This window comes from Mustela nigripes, chromosome 7, assembly GCF_022355385.1.
Source record: "Mustela nigripes isolate SB6536 chromosome 7, MUSNIG.SB6536, whole genome shotgun sequence".
NCBI classification, from domain to species: Eukaryota; Metazoa; Chordata; class Mammalia; order Carnivora; family Mustelidae; genus Mustela; species Mustela nigripes.
The window spans coordinates 53,376,217-53,390,683 of record NC_081563.1 but is presented as its reverse complement, the minus strand read 5'-3'; the positions used below and the strand labels follow the sequence as shown (position 1 = coordinate 53,390,683).

Sequence of the window (14,467 nt, the reverse complement as noted above, 5' to 3'; positions counted from 1 at the left end):
GGCCTCGGCCAGAGCACCCTCATTAAGGCCCTGAAGTGGGCTGGTGCCAACCCTGAACTTCTGGGAGTGTACGCCAAGATCCGGATGGGCTCCAGCTCCAGAGCTGGGCGGGCCCGACCTCTGAGCCACTGATGTTGTCTCCTCCCTTCCTGTTGCCTCTCACCTTCCAGGAAACTTCCAAGAGCCCCTTCCCCAAGCTCCGCAGCCCTCTTTCTCCCAGTTCCGTCCTCATTCACGGAAAGAGCAGTGAGGGAATCTCACTCCCTTGTGTTCTGAGAAGGGGACATGCCTGCCATGTTGGCGAAGCCAGTGGTGAGGTTCTGGGAGGATTTGGATGGAGGAAGTTGGCTGTGTGACCTCCTGCTGGGGAGTGCAGCCTGCCTTGGGCCACTGCGTGGGTTCCCAGAAGGCAGATCTGTGAGTCCCAAGGTTGGAGCCTGACTTGGGCCTGTGCAGAGAGACTGGGGCTGTTGGGGGGACCCACTTTCATGATCTCCTTCAAATGTCACCCCCTCCATGGAGCCTTCTGCGCCTCTCACACGCCTGCCCACTCCCAGTGGAGCGTGTGTTGCAGGATGGTGTACTGGTTCATTCATAACTCTGTCTCCAGCAATGAACCGGAACGCGAGGCTCACATAAACCAGACACGTGTGACTGTCTCCAGCCCCCACAGAAACTTACTCTCAGGTCAGCAGGTGTTCTCTGCCAGGCTCCAGACCCAGTGGAGTGCTGTCACCAAACAAGAGGGATTAAGACAGGAGAGGAGCTGGAACAGCGGCACACCTGCGGCTCTCAGCTATGGTTCCTGGCCCAGAGCCTGTCTCTCATCCGTTCCCTGTACCACTCATTCCCCCAGTGCCTGGCTGAGTCCCCGACGATCCTGGCCCCGGTCCTGCCTCTGGACATTCCCAGGGTCCCTGGCTATACCGAAAAATCCCCAGTCCCTGCTGCTGTGTCAGCTGACACAGTGGGCTAGCAGAGACGCAGCTGGGCCAACAACTCCCATCACTGCCGCCCGGCTAGGGTGGGGCCCTTGTGCCGTTCCAGAAGCCCAGAGGAGGGGGAAATGGAGTCACCGGGAAGGTGTCAAGGGCAGGGCAGGTGGGTCTCCAAGAAGAAACGCTCTGGCCACCCACAAGACCAGGAAGCCTCTTCCGCAAGGGAACTTTGTGGACAGACTCTGAGCCCCTGAGATGGGCGTTGTGTCATTCTGTGGTCCAGGAACTGACCTAGCAGTGGCTTCCTGGTTACCTGGTATTCGTCACCGGGCTCACCTGGTCCCTGGAAGTGGGAGGGTGTGAGGAGGCTGCATGTGACAGAGGGAGGTGAGAGGCTGGGCGGCTCCTCAACGGGCAGACGGCTGGCTGCTCCCGACAGGGGCTTGTCAACCCACAGGGCACACATTGAGTCAGACCTCCCCATCGCTTCAGACTAGAGATAGTAGTCACTGGGACTTGGGCACTGGACTGGGTTTGGGGTTCACTTTGGCAAAGCCATTTCACACCTGTTCCCTCCGCTGTTCCGCCGTGACCCGAGAGGCCCACTCGCCAGCCTTCCCCCAGGACTGCAGCACAAGGAGTGTGAAGGGCCACGCGGGCCTGAACACACTGTTCAGGGAATGTATTTGCAAATACAGGCAGGGAAGTGGGAGTCGGGGCTCAAGGAGGCATGCGGGTGGGCCCTGGGGGCTTGCGTGGTTGATGGCCTCTGGTGGGGACAGCGATCTAATGGGCCATGAGGGCTGGTTGTTAAATGTTTGAGAGTTCTGTAAGTCAGTTCCTAAACCAGCTGGTAGCTTGAAATTGCACCTGGTGGGAGTGGGAGTACGGACACCACAGATATTAGCAAATTCTTCTTCTTTTTTTTTTAATTAGATATTAGCAAATTCTTTTTTTTTTTTAAAGATTTTATTTATTTATCAGAGAGATAGAGGGGGAGAGAGCGAGCACAGGCAGACAGAATGGTAGGCAGAGGCAGAGGGAGAAGCAGGCTCCCTGCTGAGCAAGGAGCCCGATGTGGGACTCCATCCCAGGACGCTGGGATCATGACCTGAGCTGAAGGCAGCTGCTTAACCAACTGAGCCACCCAGGCGTCCCTAGATATTAGCAAATTCTTAACCAGGACTTTTTTTTCCCCTGGAAAGCCAATTGGACTGGGGGTGGGGGCCCTTGGTCACTCCCCCTCTCTGGGGCAGGCCAAGCCCCATTTCCAGTGATTAACAAATTTACCGAAATCTCCACTCCTGACCACCTTTCTTGCCCACCTTGCCCCTTACATTTGCCAAAATAACCTTTACACTCCTGGGTCCTTTGGCTTGAGGTGGGTGGCCCTCGGCAGAGCGGACCAGCAGACGTTCTGCTCGAACGTTCCCCTCTGGATCCCCAGACAAAAGCACACAGCACTGTCATCTTTATGGAGAGAGCAGGAAGGCCTTGAGTTTAGGAACTGGTCTCAGGCTAGGATCAGGAACACAGTGAAGTAACTTCTCAAGGTCCCTTACCCCTTGGGAGAAGCCATAAAGGGAACACGCTAGAACCATTCAGGGACCTTGGAATTGGTATGTTAATCCACAGTGATGAGCTAAACCAGCTGGGGCAGGCCAGGGGCCGCTGCCTCCTCCCAGAACCTAGGAAATCATGGTTAATTATTGACAAGTACAGGTATCAGGGCGGGAACACCCTCTTTATTACCCATCAGCATCTCCTGAGTGTGCTCTGAAGCAGGTACACCATACTCAACCGGAAAGGAGGCAAACCAGGACAATAAACAGGAAGGACCGAGGGAGTTCCCACCCTCCACACCCCCTCACTGAGAATCTGGGGCTGCTTCTGGCTAGCATCCCAGCCCCCAAATCAGGGTCACCCTGGGAGCTGGAGGGGGAGAGAGCAGAGGGACTTACCGGGGCAGCACAGGAAGGCTGGGGCGGGGGGACGGGAGGTACATGTGCTCCAGCCCAGGAGGCTCCGTGGGCAGTTATCACCTGACGTCACTCGGGGCTCTGCGCTCAGAAAGGCCAAGCTGGCTTTGGCCAGCCGCTACGGCTGTCCTGAAATTCCCAATAATTTTGAACAAGGGGTCCCACACTTTCATTCTGACCCAGGCCCTAGGGAGTACACCGCTGGTTTTGTCCCCACCTGATCCGATGGGGGCTTCTCGGCCACATGCCCATCTACACGCACATGCACCTACCCCTTCACACCGCACTCCGATCGGCTGCGCTCCCTGCACAACTGCACACACCTCCTGTAAGTGTAAAACCTATGCCATCCATGCAAACACAGTTACCCTGCAGTCCTCAGTTCGAAACGGCTCTGAAATTGTGTAACTTGCATAGACTTCAGCTCCCACCTTTCATTTCCCAGGTGTGTTTGCACGCACATTTACACGCACATTTACACGGACTATTAAAATCTGATTTATTGGAGGCACCTGCTGTTTATCAGCCTCTGGGCACACTTGTTGGCTCAGAGAACTAGGCAGGTCCCATCACCATGGCGGACAAGCTAATGAAAACAGGACGCAGATGTTTAAGTCTTTTGAAGAGATGCAGACAGACATGCACATGCAGACTGACCATGTGAAGCAATCCCGGTCACAGGCCCGCCGCTCTGAAAGTGGGTCATCCTGCCCTCTGCCTCCCTCTCCCCGACTGTGTGGGGCCAAGGACACCATGGTCTCCCTTCCTCCCCTTTCTGGGCACTCACCACCACAAGTAAGGCCCTAAGTGCTGGTCCCCTGTCCCATACAACTCCCCCCGACCGTGCAGAGGCCCCAGTCCTGGGGCTGGGGTGCGTGGGTGGGTGTGCAGGGTCTATGGCATGACTCCTAGGAGCAGGGCCCACGGGTGCTTCTGGCGTTCTGCTTCAGTGGGGCAAGGCATCAGGTCTTCCAGCTGAAAAGAAGGGCAAAGAGGTGAATTCTACACAAAAATCCAATTAGGGATTCAGATCAGAGACCAAGGTGGGGCTGGTGGGCTCTGACCAAAGCAATGCTTGTGGGGAAAACCAAGGCACCAGCAGGTTCCCTATTCCCAAACCACAAAGCCTCCGACTACCAGCACCGCCGTTCCCAAGCAGGAAGTACCCAGTACTCACATCAGTCATGGCCAAAGGCATTAGCAGAGGTAGCTTTTCCTTAACTGGTCTCCCTCCTTGATCCCTGCCACTGCCCTGATGGAACAAGCACTTCTGCCCGTGGGGCCCTTCCCCATTTCTCTACTGTTCCCGAACCTCTCTTTGGCCATCTGGATTGCCCTCCACCTTCCTTTATCATCAGTTCAGAACCCTTCTATCAGAAAACCGCCGAGCACAGCCCACCAGCTGAACCCACTCTGTCAGCAGGCAGCAAGATGCCTGGGTGCCCACTGTGGCCCTGCAGGGTCCCAAAGGGCCCTAGAGGTGTTTCCAGAACAGTGATCTCAGGCCTCAGTGCCAGTCCTCCAGGCCCGGGGTCAGGGCCACAGCCAAGCAAGAGTCAGAACACATTACTGACTAACTCCCTACAAGTCCAATAGGCCAAAAGGGTTTTTTTTTCCCTATATTTATCTTTCAGTCAAATATGAATATCACTTAAGGTGTTCTGAAGGCTTCCCTTTTCCCCTTCCCATAGCCTGCCCTCCAAATTGGGTTCCCACCTTCTTCCCAAGCCCTGATGCCCTTACCCTAGACCAACCCTCATCTCTTTCTGCTCTGATTTCTGCCACCCTCCCCCTGGGCCCAGGGGTTTGCCTGGCCAGAGGGGCCTAGCAGAACCCCTTCTCCTCTCCCATCTCCATGGTCCCCTTCACTTAATGAAGGGTGGGAGTGAGACTTGTAAGACAGTCTCAACAGCTCTGGGGACACTGACCCACTTGTGGAAAACACCCCTGAAATTTATGAAAGATTCAGGCAGTCAAAATGTACAGCTTGGGTATTCTCCAAATACAAGTGGGCTTTGATATGACACCAGGAAACTTGGCTTAGAGCTAGACACTTTGGTCCAACTTAAAATACCTCAAAGGCAGCTTTGAACTGATCCTGAAATAGTTTTAATTGCTGCTAATGATAACTGGTATTGTGAGCAATGCAAACATATAAAATAGCCTCAGAGCAGGGAACGGCTTCTTGTGAATCCACTGCCAACTCAGATTTGCTCCTTACTTCCAGAAGACAGGGGGACAGAGGGGGGACACCTTCCCTCTGGCATGTCAAAGTAGGGTCTTCCATCTGGGAGAAGTGGGGGAAGGTGGGAAAGGGAAGGAGGAAAAACAGCAGAGCCCTAACATGTATAGAAATCCCCAAGTTATTGGTAGTAGCAGTAACAAACATTTATTGAGCACCTACTGTATGTCAGACACCATGCTGCTGGCTGTAAATTAGTGTAAGGCAAGAGTCTGCAACGTAGATGGGTATGGGCAATGCCAAATAAGTGGGCTGATTCAATTCCATACATATTTCTGGAGGCCAACTGTGCCTCACTGTTTAGATGAATCAGTGGGGCCCTACCCTCACGGAGTGCTCAGGTGAGCTGGGGAGACAGGCTCAGACACAGATGCCCCAAATCCAGAGATGAGTGTGGAAGGTGGGCAAGACGGTGATCCAAGGAGCATCCCACAGAAATCAACCTACACTACCCAAGAAAAAAACAAAAATGAAAGGAATGTTAAGGGGAAACCTGCATTGGCACTGAACCCAAGGAATGAGAGTGGCCACAAACCATAGACTTGGATCAATGGTGGTTGCTCTCTGCAGTCTCTGTAGAGGGCTTCAGGGGTGATCTAGACTGAGCCAGATCATATGGACCCACCTAACAAGAAGGTTTTAGGGGATGGGGTTATTTTCTGGATTAAAAAGTCCTGTTAGGGACACTTGGGTGGCTCAGTCGATCAGGCAGCTGCCTTCAGCTCAGATCATGATCCCAGTGTCCTGGGATTGAGTCCTGCATCAGGCTCCCTGCTCAGTGGGGAGCCTGCTTCTCCCTCTGCCTGCCACTCCCCCTCCTTGTGCTCGCTCTCTCTGAGACACATAAATAAATAAATATCTTTAAAAAAAAATCCAGTTAAAAATATGTACATAAAAGCACAGAAAAAGGACTAGGAGGAAATATACCAAAATAGTGATAGTACTTATTTCGGGGTGGTAGGATCATGAGTGATCTTAATATTCTTCTATATACAGTCTGAGAACATATTCTCTAATAAGAGAAACATATAAAAAATACAGAAACTTGTTCTTGCAATTTCTGAAAGCTTAAAGTTATTCCAAATAAAGTTTTCAACTAGGGATTATGTGGGAAATCTCTTCATACCATTCATTCAATTTTACTGTAAACCTACAACTTCTCTAAAAAAATAAGATCTATTAAATGATTTTTTTGTAATGTTTTCAAAAAGGTACTTACAGGGGGAGGTCATACAATAGCATTGAAAATCATAATAATCACTGAAGGTTAAGGATAGGTATAAGAGGGTTCATTTGAGTTTCCCACAATTTTCGGGTGTGTTTGAAAATTTTCCATAATCTAAGTAAGATAAGCAAACTAAAGCTCTGTACCAAGACCCTCTCCAGCCTGGTCTTGCCCAGTTCTAGGCTGAAAGCCTGTGAAGTCTAGATGTCAGCCAGTCCTGGGCTGGAAACGTGCGTCACCCTGGACAGGCAGTCTCAGCTGTGTCACTGAGTCCCTGCTCAGCATCTTCTCCTGGACCCTGGTGCAGAGATTCTCAGCTACCTCTTGCCGGTGGGACTGACCTGCACACTGGGCCCCAGGCTCTGGTCTTGGCACACAGCCATGCTCTTCCTCAGTCCCTGCCCCATCCCCATGACAGCAACACCAGCCTTGCCCCTGGCACACCAGAGGCCTGCACCTTCCTGCCTGGCTACCCACTCCACTGCTTTTTCCAAGTGTCCCTGTCCTAGACTTACTTTTTTTTTTTTTTTTTTGGTGGAGGGTTCCCCTCTCTCAGCTGAGTCAACATGTACCACTATCTCACATTTAAAAAAAATAACTCCCTCACATGGTCCAGCACTTCCCTTGGTCAATGACTCCTTCTCTCCTTCCTTTCCACTGCCTAGAAGGGCTGAGGACAGCCTGTGGCCTCCAGCATTTGCATCACTGCTTTTCCTCCTAAGTCTTTTCTGTCCCATTGGCTCGTGGGACCCAAGCTTCTGGATCTTGTGCCTCCAAGACCACTGTCCCCAGTTTCCTGTGGCACCCTTGATAGCACGCTGTCTCTCTCACTCTGCGCTCTCCTTGGGCTGTACCCCAGGCCTAAGCTCTCTGCTCTGCTCCAGCTGCCCACTGCCACATTCTCCTACCTGCCTCTTCCATTTGGTTTTAAGTTTGTTTTCTGGGTTTTTTTAGTAATCTCTACACGCAACGTGGGGCTCACACTCATGACCCTGAGATCAAGAGTCACACGTCGATGATCTCAGCCAGGCAGGCGCTCTTTTCAACAGCGAACTCATTAGATCTCCTCCTCAGACCCTCTTGGCCCCCTGTGTTCCTTTCCTGGGCAGAAGGTGCCACCACCCCGTCAGTTTCCCGAGTCAGCCACAGCAGGGGCACCCTCACCGCCTCCTCTTCTCAGGGCCCAATCCAGCCACAGTCGGCCGATCCCCCTCCTGGGTCTCCCTGCCCCTGTCCCCTCACTGCCTCCCTCGGGCCCCACCACTGCAGTGACGGAGCTGCGGATCTCCTCACCTTAATCCACTCTCCTCATACCCACCCGAGTCCGGAGATGAAGCCCACTCGTGTCATCCTTTGGCTGCTCATGCCAAAATAAAATCTCAGCTCACAACATAGCACGTGAAGGCCGCCTCCCTAATTCACGCTCCACATACCCCAAGTGCCTCATGGTTCCCCAAACACGATGAGCTTGCTTGTGCCTTCTCATAAGCCATTCCACCTGACCAGGCTAGCCTTCCCCGCAGGCCTGTTCTTCTGGAGAACACCCAACTCTTCCCATCTGAGGCACTGCCCCCTCTGGGAAGTCTCTCTCGATTTCCTTGGCAGACTTACGGGCTCCCCATTGAGCTCTCATCACAGGGCCTGGAACCCTTATGCCATCTGCGAGGTACCAGTGGCATGACCCAGGCCCTCTTAAAGTTGGAGACACAATCTCAGCATGAAAGTCATGGTCTTTCTGACTTGACTCATCCTGTTCCCTCTGTTCATCCATAACCGGGGCATCCTCCAATCGCTGCTCACCTTCACCTTTTTCCCAAGAAGCCATGCTGTCCTCCGGACTTGGGGTGTCAGGTCTGGTGCTGCAGTCCGTATCTGCAGGGCAGTGACATTCGAACATCTGTATTTACTGGGAGCGTGGAAAGACCTTTTCACCATATGCTAGTACACACATGCAGTATATGACATGAAATAGGTAAGTAACTGAAACAAAAGTGCCTTTTCTTTTTTCTTTTTTTTTTAATGCTGATAATAACACATTCAATTAAGTTCCACAAACTGGTCCCCATCCACCATTTGAAACCTCTGCTACAGCCAGTGGGAAGCACTAAGGGTTTCTAGCAGGGGAGAAGTGGGGTTAGAAGAGGCGGCTAGAGGGGCGCCTGGCTGGCTCTGTTGGTGGAGCATGGACTCTTCATCTCGGGGTTGTGAGTTTGAGCTCCACATCAGGCACAGAGATTACTCAAAAATAAGTTAAATAAATAAATAAGGTTTAAAAATAAAATAAAATAATTTAAAATTTTTTTTAAAAATAAAATAAGGGGTGCCTGGGTGGCTCAGTGGGTTAAAGCCTCTGCCTTCGGCTCGGGTCATGATCCCAGGGTCCTGGGATTGAGCCCCACATCGGGCTCTCTGCTCAGCCGGGAGCCTGCTTCCTCCTCTCTCTCTCTCTCTGTCTGCCAGCCTCTCTGCCTACTTGTGATCTCTGTCTGTCAAATAAATAAATAATCTTTTAAAAAATAAATAAATAAATAAAATAAGCAACTTCTTTACTGAATCAGGTAATACTTTCTGAATATTGGAAGAACTTCTGGTCAATTTCTTTGGGCCATTCACAACATAATAGCTATAGGCACAATATATATATAAGTTCAAAGTGCATTATTAACATTTTCTCCATAATTTTCCTAAGTCTGCCATGGCCTGGGTTAGAACAGTGCTTCTCAAATATTCTAAAGGCAAGGGCCAATTTTGTAAGTTCCCAATCTGTCATGTACTTTGTTTTTTAAAAATATAATAAAATGAATTATTAGAAAATAAAGTAACAAAGGTGTTAAAAAAAATGCAAGTCCCTTTCATTATTATTAGCTTCCAGTAGACACCGTGGAATGGCACAGCAAGGATGTGCTGGGAGGCAGACATGGGCCTGGGCCGCAGGCTGAGGAGGCTTTGTGGGAACTCTGATGCCTGTAAGCCCTTGGCATGTAGCCACACCTACCTGCTCATCTCTGCCCTGAAGGAATTTCTATTTGCATAGTGTGAGGGGTTCTGCCAAGGAGAGGAGTGCCACCATGCAGGCTCCTGCCTCGTCAACAGAGCCTGGTGCCTGAGTTCCCATCCTGACTCAGCCACTAACCGGCAGGGGGCTAGGGATAAAGGACTTAACCTCTCCCAGACTTGGTTTCCTCTAGGATTGTCCTGGGAGATACTACAGCAGTCCTCACAGCAGGGCTTGGCCCATGGCAGGAATCTGGTACACACCCCATCTTCTGGCCCTCACGGTTACATGTCCGTGCTGTGGTCTCTGCTGTCTTCCTGAGTCAGCCTCATCCTCCCAGAGCCCCCTTGGTGTTCCTCACTGCCTACTTGGGCCAAACCTTCACCCCACCTCACCTCCTCACCCATCTGCCTCTCACTCTCAGGACATAGTTTGCACCCTCCTTGGCAGAGGAAAGAGTGGGGCCCAGTTGCTTCCCACCCCAGGCTCCCTTCACTCCTACACCCTTTCTCAGAACTCTCCCTCCAGCCCAGTCCCTCCACCTGAGCCTCACTTACCTGCCCCCAGTCTCTACATGGATGGAAGCTTCTTTCCATCCATGATTCCCTCCCTCTTCTGGGAATCTTTCCAAGGAGTCCAATCTGGTCTCTGGTCACTCCTTAGCCTAAGGCAATCTGTCCAGTGGTGTGCTGGTAAATACATAACAACAGGCCCTCTGGAGAAAAAAAGAAAAAACTCATATATGAGTTCATTACAAACTTAACTGACATTTAAAGAGGTTTAGCAATTTATAAGTAGTAATAAAATATTCAATAGTCTATACTGTAAATTGCATATAGCAAATTGAGTCTTACAGAAAACCTTCATTGATTTTTACCAACCTGCTAAATCCATAACTAACCTGTAATTATAACTGACAAATGAGTGTAGTTCTTACATGAATATTGGTTGATATTTTTGCTTGTGTTGACTAATAAAAAAAGAGTGAAACAATGAAGATACAAGATGCAACTTCACTCCTTTGTCAATAAGCAACTTCTTTACTGAATCAGGTAATACTTTTTGAATATTGGAAGAACTTCTGGTCAATTTCTTTGGGCCATTCACAACATAATAGCTATAGGCACAATATATATATGAGTTCAAAGTACATTATTAACATTTTCTCCATAATTTTCCTAAGTCTAGGCAGTCAACAAAGCAATATATCAGGCCCCGATGTGTAGTGTTTATCAATTTCCATGGTACAATTATTCCCACCATGGCCAATTTCAGGCTACCAATGTGATGTCACTAAAGGCATTAGGAAGAATAGCAGAGTAACACAATGTCATATAGTATTTCCAGAGACCTAACAGATGTAAATAATTAAAGCCATAAACAATAATATTCTGAAATTCTTAGAAGTGATGAGTTGAACACCTTTGTTTTTAATACAATTTACTTAATTGTAATTTTATGAACTTAAATGTTTCAATAATAGGCAGGTTTAACTACATTCTTGCAAATCCCTGAATATTTAACATCAGCTCTTGGGAGCTAGTATCTTCTGGGCACAGCTGGATCTGAACCCATCCCCACAGATCTGCCTTGAACAGGGACCTCAAAAAGCTCTCCAAACCTGATGGCTCCTTCCAATGTACAGTTTTCAGGTCTTTTTTTTTTTTTTTTTAAGATTTTATTTATTTATTTGACAGAGAGAGATCACAAGTAGGCAGAGAGGCAGGCAGAGAGAGAGAGAGGAGGAAGCAGGCTCCCTGCCAAGCAGAAAGCCTGATGGGAACTCGATCCCAGGACCCTGAGATCATGACCTGAGCCAAAGGCAGAGGCTTAACCCACTGAGCCAACCAGGCGCCCTACAATTTTCACGTCTTATAAGCAAATCCAAACTCATATTCTTGCTCTCAAATCGGCTCCTCTCTGGGCTGACATCTTGGTGAGTGGCTTCGCCAGCCACGCAGGAACCCATGCCAGAAACCACAATGTCACCATCCCACAAGCCCCACACCTCCTATGGCTGTAGATCACAGTCATCTAAACCCCACTCAAGTCTGTCCCTGCTCTTTGTCCCCTGATCTGCTTTGGCTCACACCCCCCATTGCCTTCTTCCAGTCCCCCATGGCCTGCCACTGCCCGTTCCGGCCCATGTTCCTAGTGGCATCAAAAGCACTCTCTATGTCCTGCTCTGTCCTATACTGGGTGGAGTCAGGCTTCGCAGATCCCGACAGTCACTGTCCCTCCAGATCCATCTCTGGCATATCCCACACACTCACCTTCTGCTTCAGCTACAGAACTAGCCATAGCTTCCTTAACTCATCCCATTCTCCCAAACCTCCATGCTTCGCACCTGCCATTCCTTGTCCCAGAAATTAAAATTCCTGCTTCACAAATTCTTAGTCATTCTTTTGGACTCAACCTCAAATATTATCTCCCTAGTGAGCACCGCACCTCAAAGCAGAATTCATTTGTTTGTTCACTGATGCATTCCTTCAGTACTGATCTTTACTTATTGCTAACTATGTGCTACATTCTACGCTAGGTACTGAGGAAGCAGAAATGAACTCGGCTCTCAGAAAGCTCTATAGGGGAAGCAGAACTAGGGCAACCAGCCCCCTGACAGACATAGTTCTGTGGAGGGTGCTGGGGAAGAGCAGAAGGGGGGTGCCTTTATAAAGGCTCCTGGAGGCGGTAGCCCTTGATCTGAGCTTTGAAGAATGGGATGGAGTTGGCTAGGTGAGGAACGTGGGAGAGTGCTCCAGGAAGATGGTTCAAAGGCCCTGAGGCACGAGAATGCAGGCCACTACAAGTGATTCACTTTAGCTAGCCCTTGGGGCTCAAGAGAAGACCATGAAGGAAGGCAAGACCAGATGGAGAGGGGTTTTAACTGGCCCTTGGAGAAAGCTTAAGAAACAGTGATTCTGATAGTAAAGAAGGCAATGGGAAGCAATGGAAGCCTTCCCAGTCTAGAATTACAGGCCTTGGGGCACCTGGGTGGCTCAGTCGGTTAAGTGTTCGACTCTTAAACTCAGCTCAGGTCCTGATCTCAGGGTGGTGAGTTCAAGCCCCAACTACTTAAAAAAAATAAAAAGAAAAAGAATGACAAGTCATTCAGAAAGATCAATTTGAGAAATATAATGGGAGATACAGGTTAAGAATCAAGATGCCGGGTAATGGAACTGGACCACTGGCTTCTCAGAGTAGCTGTGGTGGCAGTTTTCCTTGGAAGCTAGGATGCCTGAACTGAGATCTGGGGAAGGAAAAGGGTGTCCTAGGTGAGGAGAAGAGGAGAAGTGGGATCGTGAGTGACGCTCAGAGAGTCCCCATTTACCCACCAAGAGCCCAACCTGCCCTGCAAATTCACCTTTCCTTCCTTGTCACACTGCCTTCCCTCAGGTTTTTAAAGGGGTCTCGCTCCCTTTAACAGAGGGCCTTTGACCATTCTGTTCCTCTCCCTGGAGAGCTTCCTGGCCTCCTCCCCTATTCTTGAGGGAATTGGTAAGTTTGGAAAGCACCCAGAATTACTTGAGGAAAAAGGATCTGTTTGCAGCAGACACATTTGAATTTGCCAAGAAACTGCCACCAGCTTCCCTCACTTAGAAACAGAAGCCAGGTCGTGGTTTTCTCCCTGTGGTCCCATGTCTTCATGGGTAAGATGTGGGCCTTTTTTTTTTTTTTTTTTTTAAAGATTTTATTTATTTATTTGTCAGAGAGAGAGAGGGAGAGAGAGCGAGTACAGGCGGACAGAATGGTAGGCAGAGGGAGAAGCAGGCTCCCCGCTGAGCAAGGAGCCCGATGCGGGACTCGATCCCAGGACGCTGGGATCATGACCCGAGCCGAAGGCAGCTGCTTAACCAACTGAGCCACCCAGGCGTCCCAAGATGTGGGCCTTTACTTTCACTGTGCATTGCACAAAATAAGTGCCCCAAAACTCTCTGCCGAATGAACAGCCAGATGAATGCAAGCTCCTGGCCAAGGTTGCATCTGTATGTAGTGTGTGCCTGACCTTTCCCTGTGGTCAATGAATTTGGGGGGGGGGTGTTTTTGTTTTTGTTTTTAAGATTTTATTTATTGGGGCGCCTGGTTGGCTCAGTGGGTTAAAGCCTCTGCCTTCGGCTCAGGTCATGATCTCGGGGTCCTGGGATCAAGCCCCGCATCGGGCTCTCTGCTCAGCAGGGAGCCGGCTTTCCCCTCTCTCTCTGCCTACTTGTGATCTGTCTCTGTCAAAGAAATAAATAAAATCTTTAAAAAAAAAAAGATTTTATTTATTTTTTTGACAGACAGAGACCACAAGCAGGCAGAGAGGCAGGCAGAGAGAGAGGAAGGGAAGGAGGCTCCCTGCTAAGCAGAGAGCCCGATGGAGGGCTTGATCCCAGGACTCTAGGATCATGACCTGAACAGAAGAGAGGCTTTAACCCACTGAGCCACCCAGGCGCCCCAATGCATTTGTTTTTGACTGCACTGAGCCAGGGTCAATTTCCAGATAGCCTCAGGGCCACAGGCATATGTGTTGGAGACTGCACACCTCAGGGTGTAAAGGGTTATACCTGTTCTTGCTCAAAAATTACAGGAAATTGCTAAATGGACCAAAAGAAGAACCAGCATGCTTGCTGCTCTCTGTCTCTCCCCTGGCCCCCAGCTGTTGCCTCATGGAGGGTCAAAAGAAGCAAGATAAAATCTGTCCGACTCATAGCTCAAAAAAAAAACAAAAACCACCAGGAGTTAGAAATGTGACCCAAGCGCAGTCCTGCCCCACCCAACCCTGTCTCTCCCCACTGTGTGGCCCAGGGAGGCTCTGACCCAGGACTGGCCACTCAGGCCTGCATCCCTGCACCACATTCCCCAGCCTTCTGTCTTGAGACTCTATACTGATCTCTCATGAGATCCAAATCTGGATTCATTTCCAGGTAGTGGGCCTGACTTTCATATTCTCTAACAAAAAGTCCACTGTAAGTCAGGGAGGGATGGAAACCCATGACCCTCCAACCCCGGCTGCTTGGCCCCCTGGCTTGCTGCTGTAGTACTTTCCCTGAGAAGCCAGGCCCAGCGCCACAGTCGCTCCCTTCAGGCTGGGCTTGGTGAGGCAGCAGA

At 50.1% G+C, this 14,467-nt stretch overlaps 1 long non-coding RNA gene across 24 annotated transcripts in view; it reads right to left on the bottom strand.

Moving 5' to 3' along the window:
• Window positions 1–1,817: 1,817 nt before the first annotated feature.
• LOC132021478 (uncharacterized) overlaps window positions 1,818–14,467 on the bottom strand; it is a 113,584-nt gene continuing 100,934 nt past the window's right edge. For 14 of the 24 annotated variants that reach the window (XR_009405339.1, XR_009405340.1, XR_009405330.1 and 11 more), the window contains 3 exons: window positions 9,937–10,094; window positions 8,185–8,256; window positions 1,818–3,892 (listed from right to left, as the gene is read on the bottom strand). This is a non-coding gene — a long non-coding RNA (uncharacterized LOC132021478). Of the gene's footprint in view, window positions 3,893–8,184; window positions 8,291–9,936; window positions 10,095–14,467 lie in introns of all 24 variants that reach the window. The other 10 variants (XR_009405348.1, XR_009405328.1, XR_009405337.1 and 7 more) reach the window with 5 other exon arrangements.